The sequence below is a fragment of the Canis aureus genome, chromosome 20 (assembly GCF_053574225.1).
Source record: "Canis aureus isolate CA01 chromosome 20, VMU_Caureus_v.1.0, whole genome shotgun sequence".
In the NCBI taxonomy this organism is placed as follows: Eukaryota; Metazoa; Chordata; class Mammalia; order Carnivora; family Canidae; genus Canis; species Canis aureus.
The window spans coordinates 1,120,122-1,145,737 of record NC_135630.1 but is presented as its reverse complement, the minus strand read 5'-3'; the positions used below and the strand labels follow the sequence as shown (position 1 = coordinate 1,145,737).

Genomic DNA, 25,616 nt, shown 5'->3' with positions numbered 1-25,616 from the left:
ATTTTTATATTTTCAAAATATTTTGGCAACAAATGACTAAATTTGACACACCATATTTTATCATTCATCTCTCACACACATACATACAGATACATATCTATAATATTCTACTACTCTATCGCAGAGACTATTCTAGAAATATAATTATTGGTAGGTAACAATATTTTTAAAAGAATTAATTCAAGTTCCAAATGTCAAAGTTCACTAACACCTTATTCTTAAAACAGAAATTTATATTGTTTTCTTAAATATTTTACAATCATTTCTGATGTTAAATAAGATAGCTTTTGCTTTTCTATGCTCAAAAATATATAGGGTTATATATAACCTGGATTTAATATACTAATGCAGATTTATAAAATCATAGCATATAATAGCTATGGCCTATAATAAATGTGTAAATATTCATTTTGGATTTTCAGCCCATTATTTCCCCAGATCATCTACCTTCTTACCATAACAAAATTGTTCAGTGTACAAATATTAAGACTGAATTTATGTGATATTATCAATAAGAACGTTCCATCAAGTGCCATACCCCACTGAGGAGTAGAAGTAGACCTCCACTAATAATCTCCCTTTATTGGACAAAATGTCATCATTATATTACATCTCATTATATTTGAAACATATATTTAATTTTCATTTTTAAAAAGCTTAAACACAATTGTACTACATTTCTTTCTTTCTTTTATTACTGTTGCTTTTCATTATTGAAATAATTTGAGAACTAGCATTGGCATTATGCTAAATTATCATTCAAGATTTGTGTTGTTTTGCTTTGTTTTCAGCATGCAGTGACCTGGAGTTCAGGGAATTGGCAAACAGATTGCGGGACTGGTTCAAGGACCTTCATGAAAATGGAAGCCAAAACAAGATGACAAAAGCATTACTGAGGCCTGAGAGAAGCAGTAAGATTTCTAAATATGACATGTGCCATTGTCTTTGACATGGAACTTTATTTCCAATGAATCACTTAGATCAAAACACATATTCCAAAATTTATTCTTTGCTAGGTGCTGAACAAAAATCAGAACATTGCTATTACTTCCAAGCACACTCATAGTATTTTGCAAGGAAATAAAACATTTGTGACAACTCTGATTGGTTAAAAAAAAAGACATATCCCCTCAGAGACGACATTAACTTCCAGTTGAAGTGAAAGAATAAGAATATTTTTCAGTTTTGATAGCAGTGGTAAAGAATAAAACAACACTAGAGATAAAGGTAAGATTGTTCGAGTGCTTGAGATTTTTACAGACACAATTAGTCCCCCCTCCACACACACAGGCCACCCTTTACATGATGACTCTGCAGGCATTTCTACTTTGACCCAAAAAGCCAGTAGACAAGAGTTCTTTCAACAACAGAGTGCAAATCAAATTCATTTTTAAAAGAAGAAAATAAGCTATATGAAGATTATATGAATCTTTTATCATCTGTATAATTTCCTCAGTGTTTTCTAATTCCTTAGAAGTAGGAAATGGTGATTGAAGTAAAGCACTTGTTATGAAAATTGTATGAACTTTAATTCTATATTTTTCATTTATAGAAATGTTATTACACATTTAATACATGTAAAAGAAAGATATTGAAATATGAGCTTAATCTGAGGAGGCTTCAAAGATTGAATATTTGCTCTGAAATATAAGAAGAGGTGGTGGGGCAATAATTAGAAGCAGCATCTTTTAGTTGACCAAGTCCCAAGTGTGCCCCCTTCTTTGCTCATTGTGACATGACCCATTCACTCTACTTTGCAATCCTCAAATAGCACTTTCTTTTTTTTATTATATTTTATTTACTTATTCCTGAGAGACACACAGAGAGAGGCAGAGACACAGGCAGAGGGAGAAGCAGGCTCCATGCAGGGAGCCCGATGCGGGACTCGATTCCAGGACCCCAGGGGTCACGCCCTGAGCCACAGACAGACGCCCAACCACTGTGCTACCCAGGGGTCCCCTCAATAGCACTTTCTAACAAAATCACCTCATAGATGGTCATGGTTATCCATTCGCTATGGTCTCCAAATACCTCACTTTTTTTTGTCTTCTCATCCAGGGATTTTCTAAAATCCCAACCTTTTGTATTTATGAATCTGATATATGTTCTTAACTAATTTAATAGTTCTTTTTAACTAAACTAATTCAGCTACCACTGATAGACATGATAATTATCTTTGAACATGTGATGACGATGTATATATGTTTCTTCTCATGAACTTCAGAAAGAGATTATAGTATTCCCCTACCCTGTAGGAGTGTTTCTCAGGTGTGTCTCAGGTGTGTCTTTGGAATCATTGATTACATTTATACCAGATGCTAATTTTTTGGATACCTTGAGTATAGGTAAAATGACTAACCTTACTTAATAGAAACAACAGAGTATGTTTGTCTCTGCATTCATAAAGCAAACACATCTGGGGTCGCGTAAAAGTTTGTTCCAGACCCTTACATATCGATCTTTAAAAATTAATGTCTACACCTACCCTACCAATTCTCAGACTTGAATATTTGTATTTCTTGATCTCAAATTTCTCCTTTAAACTTAAGACTAGTGATCTCTCCCATATTTGGAGGTGGATAGAAGGAGAGCTCCTGGAACACTCAGCACAGTGCCTGGTTAATTGTACACAGTCATAAATACCATTTTCCTTTCCGGCTTCTTGTTTCAAGAAATGAGGCACTCTTGATATAGTGGGTTATTTACAAGAAACTTGTAGGTAGCTGAATATCTTTGGAAAGTAAATGAAAAACTGGACATAGGATTATTTTTACTACTTGAAATGGTCAGAGGCCAACTAGGAGTAAGAGATGAAATCCATTCAGAGATAAGACAAATCACTAGAAGAAAAATGGAGGATTGCCTCAATTCCTCAGAATTGGACATCATCTGAGTGTATTCTTTCCTGACTCAAATCATACTTAATTTGTGAACCAACCCACGATATTATATTCTATTTCCTTCATATTTTTATTTTTCCTTCACAGCATTTCTCAGTATCTACTGCAGTAGTAATCTACATGTTTATTTGGATTCTCTCTCTCCCTCTCTCTCTCTCTCCCCTCCCCCTCTCTCTTTCACACACACACACACTAGATGACAGAAATCTTTACTGACCATCGTACTATAGGAGTAGAGTGGTTTGGTACATAGCACTGCTAAATAAAAACAAATACTAGTATTAATGGAAGAAACAAAGAAACCATCAAAATGCTGCATTACCTGGATGTACCACAATTTAATCAGCTTTCCTCTTAAGAATGTTTATTGTTTCCATTATTTTCTCCATGACGACCAATTCTGCAGCTGATTGTTATGCTTTTATTTCTAAGAAAGATTCCAAGAAGTGCAAGTGATGGGTCAACATGTGCATGCAGTTCAAATGCTAAATGATAATAGATGTTGCAGGTTGCTTTGCAAAACAAAAAATCTTAAGGTATTTCTAAGATTAGGGTAACTCACAACATGGGAGTTACCTTTTGTCTTCATCCCTGGCAGCAAAAATATTAACCATTCTTTTTAACGTTTCCATTCTGGTGAGCATGCTGTTATAGTTCATTATTAATCCCATTTGCATTCCCTTGATTAGTAGTGAATTTGAACATAAAATATTAGTGGAGGAGAACTTTCATACAGCAAAACGATATAAAATGACTCATTCAGCTCAGGCTACTCTAATAAAATACTATAGACTAGGCAGATTAAACAGTTGACATTTCAAGAATTCTGGAGGCTGGGGAAGTCCTACATCATGATGCTGGCAGATTGGATTCTGGATTCTTTTCTCATGGTGGAATCAGAAAAAGATCTCTCTAGGGCCTCTTCTTATGAAGGCACCAATCCCCTCACGTAGGCTCCACCTTCATGACCAACTGCCCCCAAAGGCCCATCTCCAAATGCCATCCAGCTAGGGGATAGGACTTCATCGTATGCATTTTGGGAGGACACGATTCAGTACAGAGCACCAAACAAAACGGCACACATACACCTGGAAAAACCACTAGTTATGTCAACTTACAAGTTCCATTTTAAGAAAGGTATATTGATGACTTCCATTATAATTGTTTTTAATCATTCCTTCTAGTATTTTGGGGAGTTTTTGCTATATGTGCTTGCTACTCTATTTCTTAAATATATAGATTTATTTATGTTCTATCCATTAATAAATTATGCTTATCACTTTATTTTATGATACTATATTCTACTTACTGCTTTTTTGCACAGATTTCACCTAATCTGATAGTAATATTATCACTCCTACATTTAATTTTATTGCATTTGCCCAATATATTTGGAAACATTTTTTGTCAATCTTTCTTTATTACTTAGAACTAAATGTCTTTCTTGTAAGCATCCATAATTGAGCTGTGAGTTTTCAATATGACGGTAAGAAAACTGAGTGACTTTTATAATCAAGATATAACAATAAAGTCAACAAAAAGCACAGAAAAAAAAGCACAGAAAAATATTCTGATAAAACACAGAATGTTTGCCATAGGAGATTACCCAGAAGACAAAGAAAACCTTGTTATCACAATTTCTGCTTAAGAAAAGACCAATAATCTAAGAGAAAATTGTCATTTTAAAAGAGAAACAAAATTTTAGTTTTACATCTGTATAATATTTGATACTAATTTTAATTTTTTCTATAATAAATCTTTCAAATATTAGTGAGCCCTGACTATGAAAATAGTTTCAAGGATCCTTTTATAATATTTTGTATTCATATACCATTTGGTCTTATGCATTTTTGTAACAGTAAGTCATTTTATTTTAGAATAAAACTATGTTTTTTAACAAAGTCATATCTTTCATACCTTGCATATCAAGTTGCTTATATCATTATTTTTTCCTACTAGAGTATTACTTATATAGATATTATCATTTGAAATTACAGTAATTTTTATTTTATATAGAAAACTATGAAGTAGATAATTTTGAACTGTCATGCATTAGTATTTTGCAGATTAAGAGGATTTATAAATATATATTTTATGCTTTTTATACCCATATCATTTTTTATATGTAGCTTTTTAAGTTGCAAAAATGAACATGTTTATTAACATACCCAAATATATAAAAATGAAACTACAAAATTAGTTTGAATCATAAAAATTAGAGGCAAACAGTATATAAATTTAAATTTCTCTAGTAGATGTAATGCTAACTTATTGAATCAATATACCTATTTCAATTTAAGACAAATATGTTCCAGTAGAATATAAATGTATGCTTACAGTATATGTAATGCTGATAACTCTGAAGATACAGTTTTTTTATTAATTTTTAAAGGTTTTTATTTATTCATGAGAGACAGACAGAGAGAGAGAGAGAGGCAGAGACATAGGCAGAGTGAGAAGCAGGCTCCCCATGGGAAGCCCAATATGGGACTCGATCCCAGGACCCTGGGATCAACAGCTGAGCCACCCAGGCATCCCAGTTTTTTTATTAAAAAATATTAAATTAGTTTCTTTTACAAAAGTTTATACTATGCTAATTGAATTTTTAAATTTTTAAATTTTTTTAAGTTGACCTACAATGTTATGTTATTTTCAGGTGTACAACATAGTGATTCAACTTCTTTATACATGACATTAGGTTCCCCAGAAATGTACCTACCATGTGTCCCAAACATCACTATTAAATTACTACCGACTATATTCCATATGTTGTATCTCTCATTCCCATGACTTGTTTATTCCATAACTGGAAGCCTGTACTTCCCACTTTCCTTTACCCATTTTGTCCAGCCCATCACCTCCCAGTCCTCTGACAACCATTGGTTTTTCTGTATTTTTAGATCTGGTTCTACTTTTTGTTTGTTTATTTCATTCTTTAGATTCCATAAGTAAGTGAAATCATGTAGTATTTTTCTTAGTCTGACTCATTTCACTTAGTATAACATCCTTTATATCATCCATGGCTATATGATATTTATATTATATATATATCATATAATTTATATATATTTATATTATATATAATTTATAAATATTAAATGTATACATACACTACATTTTCCTTATCCTTTTGTCTATTGATGAACATAGGTTGCTTACATATCTTGGCTCTTGTAGATAATGCTGCAGTAAATATAAGGGTGCATCTATCTCTTTGAACTGATGTTTTGTTTTGTTTTTTAAAGATTTTATTTTCTCCCTCTGCCTGTGTCTCTGTCTCTCTCTCTCTCTTTCTCTCTCTCTCTCTGTGACTATCATAAATAAATAAAAATTTTAAAAAAATTTAAAAAAGGGATCCCTGGGTGGTGCAGCGGTTTGGTGCCTGCCTTTGGACCAGGGCGCGATCCTGGAGACCCGGGATCAAATCCCACATCGGGCTCCCGGTGCATGGAACCTGCTTCTCCCTCTGCCTGTGTCTCTGCCTCTCTCTCTCTCTCTCTCTCTGTGACTATCATAAATAAATAAAAATGAAAAAAATTAAAGATTTTATTTATTTATTCATGAGAGAGACAGAACTGGGCTAAAGGCAGACACTTAACTTCTGAGCCACCCAGGGTCCTGAACTGATGTTTTGTATACTTTGGGTAAATACCTTTGTGAAATTATTGGATCATGTGGTACTTTTATTTTTATTTTTTTTTAGGAATGTCCATACTGGTTTCCACAGTGATGTTAGCAATTTACATTCTTGCCAATAGTGTACAAGAGTTCTTTTTGTCTACATCCTCACTAACACTTGTTGTTTTTTGCCTTATTTTAGCTGTACTGACAGGTATGAGGTGACATCTCATTGTGGTTTTGATTTGCATTTCCTTGATGATGAGTGATGTTGAGCATTTCTTGTATATTTATGGGCCATCTGTATGTCTTATTTGGAAAAAATGTCTATTCATGTCCTTTGCCCATTTTTTAAAAATCAGACTGCTTGTTTTTTTTTTTCTGATGTTGAGTTGCTTAAGTTCTTTGTGTATTTTGGATATTAGCCCTCTATTAGGTCATTTGCAATTATCTTCTCCTATTCAGTAGGTCACCTTTTTTGTTGATGGTTTCCTTCACTGTGCAAAAGTGTTTTATTTTGATGTAGTCTCAATAGATTATTTTTGCCTCTGTATTCCATGTCTTAGAAGACATATCTATAGAGTGTTGCTATGGCCAATGTCAGAGAAATTACTACCAATGTTGTCTTCTAGGATTTTCAGGTTTCATGGTTTCATATCTTTAATCCATTTTGAGTTCATTTTTTGTATATGATGTTAAAAAGTGATCCAGTTTCATTCTTGTGCATGTAGTTCTATAGTTTTCCCAGTACCACTTATTGAAGAAATGGTCTTTTTAAAACATTAAGTTCATTAGAAGGTTTTTTTTATTTCTAAAAATTTTAGTAATATATAATTAATATAAGCACTTACTATTCCTAAGCTAATCACAATACACATTTCTTAAGTGATTTTATAATCTAATTTGAGAATACCATCTGAAGATAGGGGAAAAATACACATACACACCCCTGCACATTCATGCATACACATAAAGATTGTGTTTACAGAGGATAGAATAGATTGTAGTTATAGTTAAATATGAGACCAATGCTCTACAAAGTATTTTGCAATTTGTCGAGATATCAGAAGGAAATAGTCCTTGGAGAAGCAGGCTCCATGCATCCATTAATCTGTTGATGGACATCTGGGCTCATCCATTCTTCTTTATCCATTCCTCTGTTGATGGACATCTGGGCTCTTTCCATGGTTTGCTCTTGTGGACACTGCTGTTATAAATGTAGGGGTGCAGGTGCCCCTTTGAAACATTATTTTTGTATCCTTTGGGTAAATATTTAGTAGTGCAATTGCTAGGTCATAGTGTAGTTCTATCTTTAACCTTTTGAGGAACCTCCATACTCTTTGCCAAAATGGCTGCATGAGGTTGCATTCCACCAACAGTGTATAAGGATTCCCCTTTCTCTGAATCCTTGCCAACATCTATTGTATCCTGAGTTGTTAATTTTAGCCATCTGACAGGTGTGAGGTGGAATCTCAGTGCAGTTTTGATTTTATTTCCTTGATGATTAGTGATGTTGAGATTTTTTTCATGTATCTGTTGGCCATTTGTATGTCTTCTGTGGAGAAATGGCTGTTCATGCCTTTGGCCCATTTCTTTTTTTTTTTTTTTTTAATTTTTATTTATTTATGATAGTCACACACACAGAGAGAGAGAGAGAGAGAGAGGCAGAGACATAGGCAGAGGGAGAAGCAGGCTCCATGCACTGGGAGCCCGACATGGGATTCGATCCTGGGTCTCCAGGATCGCGCCCTGGGCCAAAGGCAGGCGCTAAACCGCTGCGCCACCCAGGGATCCCCTTTGGCCCATTTCTTAACTGGATTTTTTGTGTTTTGGGTATTGAGTTTGATAAGTTCTTTATCGATCTTGGATACTAGCCCTTTAATCTGATGTATCATTTGCAAATACCTTCTCCCATGCCATAAGATGCCTTTTAATTTTGTTGATTGTTCCCTTTGCTGTGCAGCAGCTTTTTATCTTGATGAAATCCCAATTTCCTCATCTCTCCATCCATCTTTTGTTTCCCTTGCCTTTAGAGACATGCTTGCAAGAAGTTGCTTCGGCACAGGTCACAGAGGCTGCTGCCTGTGTTCTACTCTAGGATTCTGATGGTTTCCTATCTGACATTTAGGTCTTTCATCCATTTTGAGTTTATTTTTATGTATGCTGTAAGAAAATGTTCCAGTTTCATTCTTTTGCATGTTGCGCCCCAATTTTCCCAACACCGTTTGTTGAAAAGACTTTTTTTTGTATTGGATATTCTTTCCCACTTTGTTAAAGATTAGTGACCATAGAATTGAGGGTCCATTTCTGGGTTCTCTATTCTGTTCCATTGATCCATGTGTCTATTTTTGTACCAGTACCATATTGTCTTGATGATTGAAGCTTTTTAATACAGCTTGAATTCTGGAATTATGATGCCTCCAGCTTTGGTCTTCTTTTTCAACATTGCTTTGGCTATTCAGAGTCTTTTCTGCTTCCATACAAATGTTAGAATTGTTTGTTCCAGCTCCGTGAAAAATGCTGACGTTATTTTGATGGAGATTACATCGAATGTGTAGATGATTTGAGTAGGATATACATTTTAACAATATTTGTTCTTCCAATCCATAAGTACAGAATGTTATTCTATTTCTTCATCTCTTTCTAAATTTCTTTCATAAGTGCCCTATGGTTTTCATAGCACACCTGTTTGGATAGGTTTATTCCTAGGTATCTTATGGTCTTTGGTGCAGGAAGGAATAGAAAATATGAACAGACTCATAACTGGAAAAGAAATTGCATGAGTAATAAAAAATCTCCCAACATATGAGAATCTATGGCTGAATGGCTTCCTTGGGGAATTCTTCCAAAAATTTAAATAAATAATACCAGCCACTGTGGAAAACAATATGAAGGTTCCTCAAAAAGATAAAAATAAAACTACCCTGAGACCCAACAATTGAACTATTAGATATTTATCCAAACGATACAAAAATAGTAATTTGAAGGGGTTCATGCACCCCAATATTTATAGCAGCAATGTCCACATAACCAAACTATGGAGAGAGCCCAGATGTCCATCAACAGATGAATGGATAAAAAAGATGTGAGATTCCTATCTATCTAATCTATCTATAATGGAATCAAAAAGAATGAAATCTTGCCATTTGTAATGACATGGATGGAACTAGAGGTTATTATGGCGAGCAAAATAAGTCAGTCAGAGAAAGATAAGTACCACAATTTCACATATGATTTAATTCATATGTGGAATTTAAGAAACAAAAGAAAAAAACAGATGACTATAGGGGAAGGGAAGGAAAAATAAAATAAGATAACACAAAGAGGGAGTCAAACCATAAGAGCCTCTTGACTATAAGGAACAAAGACTGCACCAAAAAGGAGAATTATAGACCACTATCTCTGATGAACATCGACATGAAAATTCTCAACAAAATACTCCCTAATAGAATCCAACAATACATTAAAAGGATTATTCACCAGGACTAAATGGGATTCATTCCTGGGATACAGGCATGTTTTAATATTCAAATATCAAGCAATGTGATATACCACGTTAATAAATGAAGAGTAAGAATCATATGATCTTCTCAAAAGATGCAGAAAAAAAAAGCATTTGACAAAATATATCATCCTTTCTTGATAAAAACCCTCAAGAATGTAGGGTAGAAGGAACATGCCTTAACATCATAAAGCCCATATATGAAAGACCCTAGATAATATCATTCTCAATGGGGAAAACCTGAGAGCCTTTTCCCTAAGGTCAGGAACATGACGGGGTGTCCACTCTCACCACTGTTGTTTGACATAGGATCAGAAGTCCTAGCCTCAGTAATGAGACAACAACAAGAAATAAAAGGCATCGAAATTGACAAGGAAGAAGTTAAACTTTGACTCTGCAGAAAAGTCTTTCTTTTACAGGAAGGAGTAAGCAGACCAGCAATACCTTTGTGGATGAGGAGGCCAAAGGTGTTGTGTAAGCAGGCAGCAGAATTTGGGCACTTTAACAGGGAATAATGTTCCCCTGCTCAGCAGATTCTCAGTAAATCAAGTAAGAAAAGATTTTGTGTATCTTAGCGCTTTAGTTCTTGCTCAAGCATGTGGAAAAGCCAGAGTTTAGGTGTCTGGGGAAAAAGAAAAGCATGGCTAATGTTTGGTCAAGCCAAAGTTCAGTGGCTGAGTAATGGGCAATTGTGAGCATTTGGTCAAACTTTATTCCTAACTATAAGTGATTCATTTATCTACCAAGCGAGGATATGAGACTCTTAAGCTTCTGATTTCACTCATGATTTCAATCTTTTTATATCTTTGGTCTGTATTTTGATACATTCCTTGCACTTGATTCTCTAGACCATTAATTTGATGCTCCACAGTGGCAATTCTCTCTATAATTCACCCACGGGATTACTTGTCTGGAAAATCATGTTTTTCCATCTAGAAAGTATTATTGTACCTTTTTTATGTGTGTACTCAAATACTTGTGTGTGTGTGTGTGTGTGTGTGTGTGTGTGTGTGTTAAATTTAAGTAGACTGTCTCTTCCCTTATTTATTCCATTCAACATGAAACTAATTTTTCTCTCTCTGGCTACTTGAGCCCTTTAGATATGTGGTGCTTTCTCTGTGTTTATTCACTGAGCCCCAGTCTATTTGATGATATCTCTTTATTGGCGATAATATCACATGGGATGGAAAAGTCTCACACGGGCTTAGCCTCAAAGCATCCGGAAGGCCACTGGTTGCCTGAGCTGTGGAGGAAATCACCGTATTCCTGTATCTCTTACTGTCCTGGCCTCTTTTATGAAATCAAGCTCCCAATATAGTGATTCGATATTGAATACTGACTGACCTTCTCCCCAGGAGTCTATAGATTCCTGTGAGTCAGGCTAATTTTAGGAGCTCTCACTTCCTGTCCTCTGCCCTTGACCCACAATCTGTGCTCCATCACCCACCTGACCCCTCAGGAGAGAGAGCTTGATAGCAATTTGCACTCATTTGCTTTTAGACTCTAACACTCATTTGACTGGAGAGGGTGATAGTGGATTGAAGTTGATCACGGAGAAGGAGCTTGCTGCATTGGTTGGTCAGAACACCGTTCTTGTGCTTCATCAACCAACTTCAAATCTAATACAGAAAGTGACAGATCTGAAGAACAACTTAGAGAAAAATGCTTTTTATATTTAAATATCAAAGTGGCAATGCTAGGAGAAATACCTAAGGGAGGGCCACAATGTGTATTTTTCTGATTGTGCAAAGAAGGATGCTTAAATACTAATATTGTTTAATGTATTACCTTTGAGACAGATGATTTGGCTTTGATGGATTTGTATCTTTATGACATTTAAATTGCTAAAATTTTCAAAAAATGGTCAGTTTTTGCTTTACTGTCTGGAAATATTATAGTTTTCTTTCTATATTATTAGAATATTTGTGAATAGGATATGTAGTTCTTTACAAATTAATTATCAAAAAATACATCTGCTTGATTTAACTTATAGACCACCATACAGTAGAAGTTAATGAATGAGTTCAAGATGTTAGTCTGAGTTGCACAGAGCTGGTTGGCATGCAGGAAGAGAGTGGAGAAAGGATGTTAGTCTAGAGCTTCTTCGCCAGTACTTTCTGTCCTTAAATAGTCTGACAAATTCAGCGTTCTACTCACTTCATACAAAGCCTTAGATTTGTGCTACTTCCAACCAACCACATAGAGCGATAAAGGCTCATAGGAACAACACAGAAAAATCTGGCTCCAAATATTGTCTAAAAGAAGAACCATTGCCTTATCAGACAATGTCGCACATGAATGTAATATGTTAGGTTCAACCAAATGGAATGACCAATTGTGGAATCAGAAAACAATATTCTCAAAGGATCAACTTATAAAATAAAAATCATCTGAAAAATTTGCTACTTTATTTTTTACTCGTATCTCTCATCATCACTTTTTATAGGTAGGTTAATCTGTATACTTTAATAATCTAAATTATTCTCTCTCCCCAAGTAATGCAAACCTTTCACCTGTTTAATTCTTCTTCAGAGTTATAATGAGCAAAAATATAAATTAAACCACAATATCTTGTGTTTTCTTTTATCATAGTCTCATAACCCAGCCCCATTATATATGAACTGCATAGCTGCTAATGATCCTGAAGCTGAATTCACAATGTGTAATATGTTCTCTAGCTTCATTTTTTTCCTATTTAGAAGCCAGATTGCTAAAAACAATTAGTACAGATTGCTCTTGTGGCCTAGCCACTGCCTGCTGACCTCTCTGTGGGTTCTAGGAGGTGTTACAGGACTTTTGATTAATGCACTTCCTCATAATAAAGTACTTGCTTCATACTTACTGTTTTGGGGGGGAAATCCAAGAACACTCTTCACCCTGTTATCTGTACCTTCTCACTTCATTCTGCTTATTGCTTAAATATCTGGCATCAGAGGTTCTCCTTTCTACCATGTATGAAATTGTAACACCAGCATGAGTATTTGCCTGAGTGTTATGCTGCTTTGCTTTTCTTTACAGCAAATGCATTTATTCCAAAGGAAACTTAAGTTCTATGAGGCCAGGGATCATCTGCTATGGAACCTCCAGTTAGTAGAAACAGCCCTGGCACACCATAGGGGCTCAGTGACTAATACAGTAGCTCATCACTGCTTTCCTACCGCTGAACGACACCCAGGTTCCAGGAGGACACATGTTTGACAGTAGAAGGACTGAGAGTCAAGGGTCAATGAAACATAAATGGATACTCTGCTTCTTTTTATAAGGCAATAAGCTTTGAATATATACCATGGCTTCATTAAAGAAGGGAAACTTACTAGCCTCATACACTAGCCATCCGATTAGTAGTATCATATTTTTATGTTAAACATCTTTAAAAAATAAACATCTTATTACACTGTCAGAAATATTTTTCACAATGGTGAAATATAATAGTTTTTTTTTTCCCTTAGAGGTTATATTAGTAGTTGTTCTCAATTCTCTAACACAGTAGGGTACTAACCTGTGTTTTTGACTGACCAAATTTTATTACAGCCGTTATCTAAAACATAGTATTGCCATTCCCTAAGAAGAATTGTTTATCTGAATCTTGGATAGTGTCAATTTTCATAGTTAAAATGTTTTCGGTTGACGGGGAAGATCAATAATGTTATTGCTTTTTAAGAAATTAAGCAAACTGGTAAAGTTTGCCATTATTTTTAACAACCTACATCTCCTTTATATACAAACTCATGTGTCTTGGGGTATCCAGGTGGCTGAGTCAGTTAAGCCTCAGGCTCTTGATCTCAGCTCAATTCTTGGTCTCAGGGTCGGGAGTTCAAGCCCTGCTCTGGGCTCCAAGCTGGGTACAGAGACTACTAAAAGAAATTTTTAAAATTTACAAAGTCAGGTTTCTATGGGTCTATCTTGTTTGGCTCTATTTTAGAGCTATCGTTGGCCACTGATCCATTATAGAAGAGCAACTAAGATGGTAAAAACTTAAAAGTTGTTATATAAAGAGAAGCTGAAGATAATCAAGCCATTTTGTCTCTAATTCTATGATCTTTATACCATTAATATAACTCTTTGAGTTTTTTTCAATAAGTGTATGTTGTACATAATGTAGTCTGTACACTGGATATATTTTGTTTTATTAGTTATATCTCCAAAAGTTTAAGAACAGAAATACAATACAGTTTTCTTTTTAAAAATGGTTACTATTGAGTACATGTGTATGTGGGGAAGGATATCCTTCTCTGAAAGAGCCACTGTATTAATTTTATTTTTGTCGATTTGTAAAGCATCAAGACATCAGAAACACATGCAAAATCTTCAGATTAACAGGTTAACTCAGATTAAGAGAATGCCTCATGTTTGCATTCCTAGGTACCAAATGCTCTGCACAGTCATAAAAAATGACAATACTTAAACCCCCAGGGTAAATGAATGCATTTGAAATTCTTACAGAGACTTTGTTCACTTTATGTCATGCTGTCTTCACATTCAGAGGAAGATTGAATTTGAAATCAGATGACTTGTAAACAATGCTCATTTTAATGCAGTTAGGAGCTGTTTAGGTACATCCTGTAACTTTATCTTTGAAAACAAAGATTTGTAAAGGTGGTAGATGAATTTTCTTTACTTATTTCATTTTAATAATAAATTTAGTTATTGGTGTTCAATTTGCCAAAATACAGAATAACACTCAGTGCTCATCCCGTCAAGTGCCCCCCTCAGTACCCATCACCTATTCACCCCCACCCCCCAACCTCCTCCCCTTCCAACACCCCTAGTTCATTTCCCAGAGTTAGGAGTCTTTATGCTCTGTCTCGCTTTCTGATATTTCCTACCCATTTCTTCTCCCTTCCTTTCTATTCCCTTTCACTATTATTTATATTCTCCAAATGAATGAGACCATATAATGTTTGTCCTTCTGCGATTGACTTATTTCACTCAGCATAATACGCTCCAGTTCCATCCACGTTGAAGCAAATAGTGGGTATTTGTCGTTTCTAATGGCTGAGGAATATTCCATTGTATACATAAACCACATCTTCTTTTTCCATTCATCTTTCGATGGACACCGAGGCTCCTTCCACAGTTTGGCCATTGGGACATTGGTCCTAGAAACATGGGGGTGCAGGTGTCCTGCCGTTTCATTGCATCTGCATCTTTGGGGTAAATCTCCAACAGTGCAATTGCTGGGTCATAGGGCAGGTCGATTTTTAACTCTTTGAGGAACTTCCACACAGTTTTCCAGAGTGGCTGCACCAGTTCACATTCCCACCAACAGTGCAAGAGGGTTCCCTTTTCTCTGCATCCTCTCCAACACTTCTGGTTTCCTGCCTTGTTAATTTTCCCCATTCTCACTGGTGTGAGGTGGTATCTCATGGTGGTTTGGATTTGTATTTCCCTGATGGCAAGTGATGCAGAGGATTTTCTCATGTGCGTGTTGGCCATGTCTATGTCTTCCTCTGTGAGATTTCTGTTCCGGTCTTGTGCCCAATTCATGATAAGATTGTTTCTCTGGTGTTGAGTTTAATAAGTTCTTTATAGATCTTGGAAACTAGCCCTTTATCTGATATGTCATTTGCAAATATCTTCTCCCATTCTGTAGGTTGTCTTTTAGTTTTGTTGACTGTATCCTTTGCTGTGCAAAAGCTTCTAATCTTGATGAAGTCCCAATAGTTCGTTTTTGTTTCTGTTTCCTTTGCTTTCATGGATGTACCTTGCAAGAAGTTACTGTGGCCAAAAAAAAAAAAAAGTTACTGTGGCCAAGTTCAAAAAGGGTGTTGCCTGTGTTCTCCTCTAGGATTCTGATGGAATCTTTTCTCACATTTAGATCTTTCATCCATTTTGAGTTTATCTTTGTGTATGGTGAAAGAGAGTGGTCTAGTTTCATTCTTCTGCATGTGGATGTCCAATTTTCCAGCACCATTTATTGAAGAGACTGTCTTTCTTCCAGTGGATAGTCTTTCCTACTTTATCAAACATCAGTTGACCATAAAGTTCAGGGTCCACTTCTGGGTTCTCTATTCTGTTCCATTGATCTATGTGTCTGTGTTTGTGCCAGTACCACACTGTCTTGATGACCACAGCTTTGTAGTACAACCTGAAATCTGGCATTGTGATGCCCCCAGATATGGTTTTCTTTTTTAAAATTCCCCTGGCTATTCAGGGTCTTTTCTGATTCCACACAAATCTTAAAATAATTTGTTCTAACTCTCTGAAGAAAGTCCATGGTATTTTGATAGGGATTGCATTAAACATGTACATTGCTATGGGTTACATTGACATTTTCACAATCTTAATTCTGCCAATCCATGAGCATGGAATATTTTTCCATCTCTTTGTGTCTTCCTCAATTTCTTTCAGAAGTGTTCTATAGTTTTTAGGGTATAGATCCTTTACCTCTTTGATTAGGTTTATTCCTAGGTATCTGATGCTTTTGGGTGCAATTGTAAATGGGATTGACTCCTTAATTTCTCTTTCTTCAGTCTCATTGTTAGTGTATAGAAATGCCATTGATTTCTGGGCATTGATTTTGTATCCTGCCACGCTGCGAAATTGCTGTATGAGTTCTAGCAATCTTGGGGTGGAGGCTTTTGGGTTTTCTATGTAGAGTATCATGTCATTGGCAAACAGGGAGAGTTTGACTTCTTCTTTGCCAATTTGAATGCCTCTAATATCTTTTTCCTGTCTGATTGCTGAGGCTAGGACTTCCAATACTATATTGAATAGCAGTGGTGAGAGTGGACTTCACTGTCTTGTTTCTGATCTTAGGGGAAAGGCTCCCAGTGCTTCCCCATTGAGAATTATATTTGCTGTGGGTTTGTTATACACGGCTTTTAAGATGTTGAGGAATGTTCCCTCTATCCCTACACTCTGAAGAGTTTTGATCAGGAATGGATGCTGTATTTTGTCAAATGCTTTCTCTGCATCCGATGAGAGGATCCTACTGTTTTGGTTTTTCTCTTGCTGATACGATGAATCACATTGATTGTTTTAGGAGTGTTGAACCACCCTTGTGTCCAGGGATAAACCCTACTTGGTCATGGTGAGTAATTTTCTTATGTACTCCTGTATCCTATTGGCTAGTATCTTGTTGGGAATTTTTGTATCCATGTTCATCAGGGATATTGGTCTATAATTCCCCTGTTCGTTGGGGTCTTTGTCTGATTTTCGAATGAAGGTGATGCTGGCCTCATAGAATGAGTTTGGAAGTATTCCATCTCTTTCTGTCTTTCCAAACAGCATTAGTAGTATAGGTATGGTTTCTTCTTTAAACATTTGATAGAATTCCCCTGGGAAGCCATCTGGCCCTGGACTTTTGTGTCTTGGGAGGTTTTTGATGACTGCTTCAATTTCCTTCCTGGTTATTGGCCTGTTCAGGTATTCTATTTCTTCCTGTTCAGTTTTGGTAGTTTGTGGCTTTCCAGGAATGCGTCCATTTCTTCTACATTGCCTAATTTATTGGCGTATAGCTGTTCATAATATGTTTTTAAAATCGTTTGTGTTTCCTTGGTGTTGGTAGTGATCTCTCCTTTCTCATTCATGATTTTCTTAATTTGAGTCTTCTCTCTCTTCTTTTTAACAAGGCTGGCTAATGGCTTTTCTATCTTATTAATTCTTTCAAAGAACCAAGTCCTGGTTTTGTTGATCTGTTCCACAGTTCTTCTGGTCTTGATTTCATCGAGTTCTGCTCAAATCTTTATTAACTCTCTTCTTCTGCTGGGTGTAGGATCTCTTTGCAGTTTTTTCTCTAGCTCCTTTAGGTGTAAGGTTAGATTTTGTATTTGAGTTCTTTCCAATTTTTGGATGGATGCTTGTATTGTGATGTATTTCCCCCTCAGGACTGTTTTTGCTGTATCCCAAAGAGTTTGAACGGTTGTATCTTCATTCTCATTAGTTTCCATGAATCTTTTTAATTCTTCCTTAATTTCCTGGTTCACCCTTTCATCCTTTAGCAAGAAGATCCTTAACCTCCATGTGTTTGAAGTCCTTCCAAACTTCTTGTTGTGGTTTAGTTCTAATTTCAAGGCATTGTGATCTGAGAATATGCAGCGGACGATCCCAATCTTTTGGTATTTGATAAGACCTGATTTGTGACCCAGTATGTGGTCTATTCTGGAGAAAGTTCCATGTGTACTTGAGAAGAATGTGTATTCATTTGAGTTTGGCTGTAAAGTTCTGTAGATTTCTGTGAAATCCATCTGGTTCAGTGTATCATTTAAAGATCTTGTTTCTCTGGGTATGTTGTGCTTAGAAAACCTATCGATTGTAGAAAGCGCTAGATTGAAGTCACCAAGTGTAAGTGTATTATTATCTAAGTATGTCTTATCTTTGGTTATTAATTGATTGATATATTTGGCAGCTCCCACATTCGGGTTATATACATTGATGATTGTTAAGTCCTCTTCTTGGATAAATCATTTAAGTATGATATAGTGTCCCTCTTCATCTCTCACTACAGTCTTTGGGATAAAATTTAGTTTATCTGATATAAGGATGGCTACCCCTGCTTCTCTTGAGGGCCATTTGAATGGTAAATGGTAATCCAACCTTTTATTTTCAGGTTGTAGGTGTCCTTATGTCTAAAATGAGTCTCTTGTAGATAGCAAATAGATGGGTCCTGCTTTTTTATCCAGTCTGAAACCCTGCTCCTTTTGATGAATTAAGACCATTCATGTTCAGAGTTACTATTGAAAGATATGAGTTTAGTGTCATCATGATACATATTCAGTCCCTGTTTTTGTGGCTTGTTACATTGGACTTCTTAAATAGGAATTTTAAGAGTCCCCCTTAAAATTTCTTGCAGAGCTGCTTTAGTGTTCACATATTCTATCAGGTCCTGTGTGTCTTAGAAGGTCTTTATCTCTCCTTTTATTCTGAATGAGAGCCTTGCTGGATAAAGTATTCTTGGCTGCATATTCTTCTCATTTAGGACTCTGAATGTATCCTGACAGCCCTTTCTGGCCTGCCATGTCTCTGTGGAGAGGTCTGCTGTTAGTCTAATATTTCTCTCCATTAACGTTAGAGATTTCTTATCTCTTGCTGCTTTAAGGATCTTCTCTTTATCTTTGGAATTTGCAAGTTTAACTATTAAATGTCGAGGTGTTGAACGGTTTTTATTGATATTTAGAGGGGATCTCTCTATTTCCGGGATCTGAATGCCTGTTTTACTTCTCAGATTAGGAAAGTTTGCATCTGTGGTTTGTTCAAGCACATATTCTGGCCCTCTGGCCTTTTCGGCGCCCTCAGGAACCCCAATTACATGTAGATTTTTCTTCCTCATGCTGTCACTTATTTCCCTTAATCTATCCTCATGATCTTTTGTTTGTCTCTTTTTTCCTCAGTTTCCCTCTTTGACATCACCTTTTCTTCTTTGTCACTCACTCCTTCTTCTACCTCGTTCACCCTCGTCATTAGGAACTCTAGTTTGGATTGCATCTCATTTAATTGATTTTTAATTTCTGCCTGATTAGATCTAAATTCTGCAGTCATGAAGTCTCTTGAGTCTTTTATGCTTTTTTCTACAGCCACCAGTAACTTTATAATAGTGCTTCTGAATTGGATTTCTGACATTGAATTGTAATCCAAATTTTGTAATTCTGTGGGAAAGAGGGCTGTTTCTGATTCTTTCTTTTGAGGTGAGGTTTTCCTTCTTATCATTTTTCTCAGTGCAGAGTGGCCAAAAACAAGTTGAATTGAGAAAAGGAGAAAAATAGAGAAGAGAAACAAGAAAAGAAAAAGAAAAAAAAAGGAGAAAAAAAGCAAAATAAAGCAGAGAAGAGAAAAAAAGAAAAAAGGGGGGGGGGAAGCAAACAGAAATCGAAAGACAAAAAACAAGGGGGAGTGTAATCTGATTCTGTATACTGTAGATTCCTCGATTTCCCCTGAAACCTTCCAGTGCTGCTTGGTCAATAATTTGTTTTTCCCCTCTCGGTCTAGCTGTTCTTCTTGGGGAGGGGCCTGCTGTGCTGATTCTCAGGTGTCAGCGCTTGGGGGAGCTGCTCAGCCCCCGGGCTGGTGCAGGGCTCAGTAACATTTGTTTAACCTTTTTATGTGGTGAGGCCACTGTGAGGCTCACTGGGGGTTGTTTACCCCGAGAGGCCCCTGGAGTAACAACCACAGTGGCAGCGGCCAGCTCTAGAGCCTTGGAGTCAGCTCCCGCAGTAACTCCGGAGCTCTCTGTCTACAGGGGCCTGGATGCTCCAGGGGCGGGGCCACTGATCTGCTCAGCTCGGGGCCACCTGGTGGCAGGAGTGTCCTTGCTGTCCTGGGCCCTCCTGGCCTCTGCCTGTCCCGGGGGGAAGCCGGATCCTGGGCTGTGTCCCCGGCGCCCTGGGCTCCCGGGGCCTGTGCTGTTGGAAATGCGCCCCTGGCTGCGCAGCGCCCTCCGCTCAGAGCCGCCGCAGGAGGCGCTGGAGCTGCTCCCGGGTCTAGCGGTCGGGCGCTGCAGCCCTTTAGGGAGCTCGGCCACGGGGTGTGGGTGCTCTCACCGGGGGGCAGGTGTCTGTTAGTGCCCCTGGGAGCCTGATGGCATCCCCGCCCCTCCTGGGGTCCTGCTCCAACTCCCTGAGAGTGCCTTTCTGTCCGGAAGATTGGTGAAGCCCCTGCTTCTCCAGGCGGGGCTTTCCTGGGGCTTTCTTGTCCTGGGGGCACTCGCCCTGGCCTTAGCCCGGCTCCTCACGGGGCTCTTCCCCTTGGATGCTTTTTGTTTCTTTATTTCTTTTTCCCCGTCCTCCTACCTTGATACAAGTGTGAACTCTTCTGACTGTAGCATTCCAGCCGTTCTTTCTTTAAATCTCAGGCTGAATTCATAGGTTTTCATAATGATTTGAGGGTTATTTAGGCAATATGGTGGGGACAGGTGACTTGGGGACCCTACTCTTCCGCCATCTTGCCGGGCTCCCTGTGCCAATTTTTAAAAATAATTTTACCTATTTTTTTTAACTTAGGAGACCAACAGCCTATAAACTAAAATAGTCCATGCCCACTTTCTTTAAAAAATAAAATAATGGTTCAATTTAATCACTCCAAACTATGCACTTCTTCTGACTCATCCTCTTATGATACTCTTTTACCCATATTAAACAAATGAGAAACTTTGCAAAGGGGAGATAGGAAAATATTTTAAAAGCCTTGAGTTAATGGATTTCTGGATTTCAAGGATAATGACATCTCAGTCTCTTAGGATATTTTTTTTTTCATTGAAAGCTACTGTAGATAGTTTAATGAGTTAAAAGAAAAAAATAACTATTTTTCATTTATTTAACTCTAGGAGTTGATTGGTTATTTCTTTGACGTTAGGCTTTTGAGATTAAAAAATCACACAAATATTAAGATATTAAATACATAAAAACTTTATACAATTAGACTTAAACTTCAAATCCAAAATATATACTAAAAATGTTGAAGATATATTAAAGGATTCTTAACATGGGGGAAATCACGTAGTAAAATCCTCTCTTTCAAACCTACAGAGTATGACCTGGGATATTTTATTAAATAGCGAGAATCTTTTACTGTTAATCAAATGCATCTTCACAAGTGTAGTGATTTTTTTAAAGCATCTGTTGGTCTTTTTAAGAGATACTTGAATCTGAAAGTAGTTTGCTACATCAGTTTACTGAAAATAAACTACACCAAATGTGCTAGAAATGAATAGACAAGAGCAAGATGTTTGTGACCAAAATGAATTGATGTCAATGATAACTGAAGGTACTAAAAAAAAGAAAATGTATATGTTGAAACTTGTAGGTTTTCATTTTGATCATTCAGCACCACCTGACTGAAGTGAATAAAGACAGGAAAAAATAATTTACTGTCACTTCAAAGAAATATGATTTTGGTGCAAGGAAAGAAATATGGCTGACACATTAAGAGTAGTTATTATGAAAAACAATATGGTCAAATTGCAGTTTGCCCATAATTCAGCCAACTTCCTTCTTTCATCATAAGATTTGCATTCTTTGAAGTTGTAGCTTCACAGAACGATGAAGTCTTTTCATTATTCATCTTTGTCACTGTCTCAGAGTTAAAAGGCTTGTTGGTGACAAAAAGCCAATTAATCACATGTACAGTGACAACCATGATCGTAATAAAACATTCTTAGAAAACATGCCCTTTCCTTTACATCAAAACCTGTTGAATGTGCTCTTCCATTCCCTGAAGCTGTGAAGATAGATTATTGTTTTTCAGAGAGATATAAAGAGTACAGACCTAATAGTTGCTGTGATGATGATAGAAATGGACCAAAGTCAGGATTTTTATATTCTATTAGTTTTGACGGTAATTCTTTCTGTTACCTATTTCATCATTTGAAAAGGATGAGGTAATTCATTCTGTAGTAATTTATCCATTAAATCACATTCTAAAGTTCTGGATTGTTCCCTATGTGCCTAGAACAAGAAATTCAAATGAAGACAAAATCTGGACAAAGGCTGAATTTATTCATTAGCTAATGTTTGAAACTAATTATAGTGAAGAGATAGGAACTTAATTATATCATCCTAATCACATTCAACAAAACCTTCAAAAATTCATATGGCACGGTCTAACTGACAAAGTTTTTAAGGGATGTGTCATTCAGTCATGAAAGACAATTGCCTTTTTATTTTATATTGTCAGATTAAGAAATAGGTTGTATTGGTTGGTTGTACAGTTCTTTTTTAGTCAAATATAATTTCTACTTAGTGAATTTAGAGTAAATCTTTTATAACTACAGTCATTGACTTTTTGAAATTAAAAGACTTTTAGAATTTTGTTAGTGCAGGGACTCTTTACTTCTTGTATGCCCAAATGCTTTGGCAGTCTGAAGAAGCCCATGGCTCAACTCCTACAACCATTATATTATGATGTAAAAATAACCTTAACTTCTATAGGTAACAAAGTGAGAGGTAGTATTACTACTAATATACATTTGTTGCTTACAACCATAATTGAAGGAAATGTTAAATTTTAGTGAGGTATGAGTGAGAATAAAAAATGTACTATTTTTCTGCCCAAGTTCACAGACTCTGTCAAATCTATTCAGATGCCCGGGGGTGGGGGTGGGGGGGTGGGGGGCAGTGGTCCTTGGACCTCAGATGAATTGTTGGTCTGTATAATTATCCATTGTCCTGATGAGGAAACACGTCTTTAAGACATTTGTGACAATTTGTACAGGCAGGTGGTGAGTGAAGAGCTAGACCCTGATTCTCCAGATGGTTTTCCCCACACTCTCAGAGCATCACATCTACCTCAGCATGAAGTGTTACAGAGTTTTATTTCATTCTATTTTAAACTAGATATTTTCAAAGTACTAATTTGTAAAAGACAACCATTTTACAGATGGTTGTAGGAGACTTTGGAGAAAGAAAGTTTAGTACAATCACTTTACTTTGTTCCTCAGCACTCATGATGGGAAATCTGAGTAGCTGCGTAGGTTCACAGTGAAGATGAGTAACACAAGCCCTTTTGTAGCACTGACTATTCTTGTTTCTGTTTCTCATGGCTGGGGATTCTCTCTGCATAGGTCACTGTTTTCATTTTTGGGGTGGTCAGGGTTATAAAATGGCTAACACATCCATCATCTTATTCCAGGAGATGGTTGCCATCAAGAACCATTAGTCATATACTTTTGCTGAGATTTTCAACCATAAACTGATGAATATACATTCCTTCTCTTTGCAGAAGCCACAGACACTAAGATTGAACTCCAGAGAGTAGATGTGAATTTATCAGATGGCATGTTTGTCAATGCATTTACTATGCAGGTTGATTAGCAGGGGAAAAAATAGACATCATCTTTTAACATTTTCTGGGTTATATTTGCAATTTACAGCAATTGCTAAAAGTAACAAGTCTTCAAAATTTGAAAAAAAATGAGAGGACAATTTTTAAAGTTAAGGAGTGCTGAGAGAGAACTAGCAGAACTAACAGATGTTGCAGTGACATGATCTGTCAAAAAAGATTGTATTGGATTTTCAGAAAGCAGCACAAATAAAAGTTGAAAGTAAATAGACCTGTTATACTTTTGATTAGTTTGCCCAAATATGTACTTCTATAGAGACAGGGACCATGTAGCTTCCATATATTTAATATTCTCCATCATACCTGGCCAAGAGGAGTTCTATTTGCAGCATGCAACAAATGCTTAGTGTAATGGAAAACCTTGGAATGCTGAGCTGAAAGAGACCTCAGGAATCATGTAATCCAAGCTCCTTTATACTGGGTGAAAAAGCATCTGTAATTTAGTGTTTGAAGTGCCCTTTGCTCAGAAGATTATTTAAATAGGTATTAAGATTGAATTATTAGGCCAACAAAGAAGATTTCTCACCATTTACTATAAAAAGCATCTGATGAATTTTAGGGATGCTATTTTAAGCTACATTTTTTGGTGTTATCCACTATCCATATATTAAGTTTCAAAACAACTCTAAATTAGATAGTATTACTGTCATTCTCAGACAAGGAAACTAATACAAGAAAAGGCTAATCAAATAACCCAAGGTCAAAAAGGTAGCAATTGGCAGGTCCAGGATTCAAGCTAACAATATCCACTTTGAAAGACCATTATGTTAAAAGGGGGAGAAAGAGGAGGGGAAAAATCAAGGCTGGTAGATGAAGGAATGAATATGAATAAGGGCACATACCGATCATGAGGCAGCTCTAGCAAGTTACACTGGATTCCTATATTCTACACAAAAGAGATATAATATAAGCACGTACATATTTGACTAATATGTCTGCAGTGGGGGTAGGGGGACAAGTGCCTCAGGGGAAATGAGAGGGAAGGAGGATCTTACCAATTTTTTTCTAGTGATTCATAGGTAAGTCTTACATTTATTGTTTTCATTTCATATATGGGTTCCTTTTCCCGTATTATTTTTTTTTTTTTTAAATTTTTTATTTATTCATGATAGGCACACAGTGAGAGAGAGAGGGGCAGAGACACAGGCAGAGGGAGAAGCAGGCTCCATGCACCGGGAACCCGACGTGGGACTCGATCCCGGATCTCCAGGATCGCGCCCTGGGCCAAAGGCAGGCGCCAAACCGCTGCGCCACCCAGGGATCCCCTTTTCCCGTATTATGTGACAGATAATGTAAGGCTATATTTTATTTAGAGGATTTCTATTTCATAAGATGCTGAACTAGGAGAACTTTAGTAAGTTTCTTATAGGAAGTTACATACTTGAAATTCTTAAGACCTATTACATCAGACAAAAAAACAGTTAAAATTGTGTTTAATTTACTTATATTTTTTTGTATTAAATGGAATTTTCTGGATTATGATAGATAAATATTATCTTTAAATGAGCTGTTTATTAAAATAATTTACCAAGTAACATCTCCATTCCCAAACTACACATAATTTATGTAACATCTTTTGAAGGTACTCACGGTCAACTCCACTTGAGTCACTCACAGTAAACACTTTTTGAGTTGGAGACATGTTGATGATGAACAATGTACTTTTTATATTAAGACCAGTTTGCTATTTCTCTTGGGAGGCTGGATTAGAGGAGGAATGATGCCTGTCCTCTACTTGGGAAGAACATATTTTTAATTCCTCTAAACTTCCTATATTGGGATTCATCAATATGAATCATGAAAGAAATTTTGGCTCAAGTGAG

At 36.5% G+C, this 25,616-nt stretch overlaps 2 long non-coding RNA genes across 3 annotated transcripts in view; one reads left to right on the top strand and one right to left on the bottom strand.

Annotated features, from left to right (window-relative positions):
• The window catches only part of LOC144291401 (uncharacterized), a 69,305-nt gene extending 66,019 nt beyond the window's left edge, over nucleotides 1–3,286 (bottom strand). The window contains exon 1 of the long non-coding RNA XR_013358662.1: nucleotides 3,223–3,286. This is a non-coding gene — a long non-coding RNA (uncharacterized LOC144291401). The remainder of the gene's footprint in view (nucleotides 1–3,222) is intronic.
• The window catches only part of LOC144291399 (uncharacterized), a 110,587-nt gene that overhangs the window by 69,172 nt on the left and 15,799 nt on the right, over nucleotides 1–25,616 (top strand). For both annotated transcript variants that reach the window (XR_013358658.1, XR_013358659.1), the window contains exon 4: nucleotides 792–911. This is a non-coding gene — a long non-coding RNA (uncharacterized LOC144291399). The remainder of the gene's footprint in view (nucleotides 1–791; nucleotides 912–25,616) is intronic.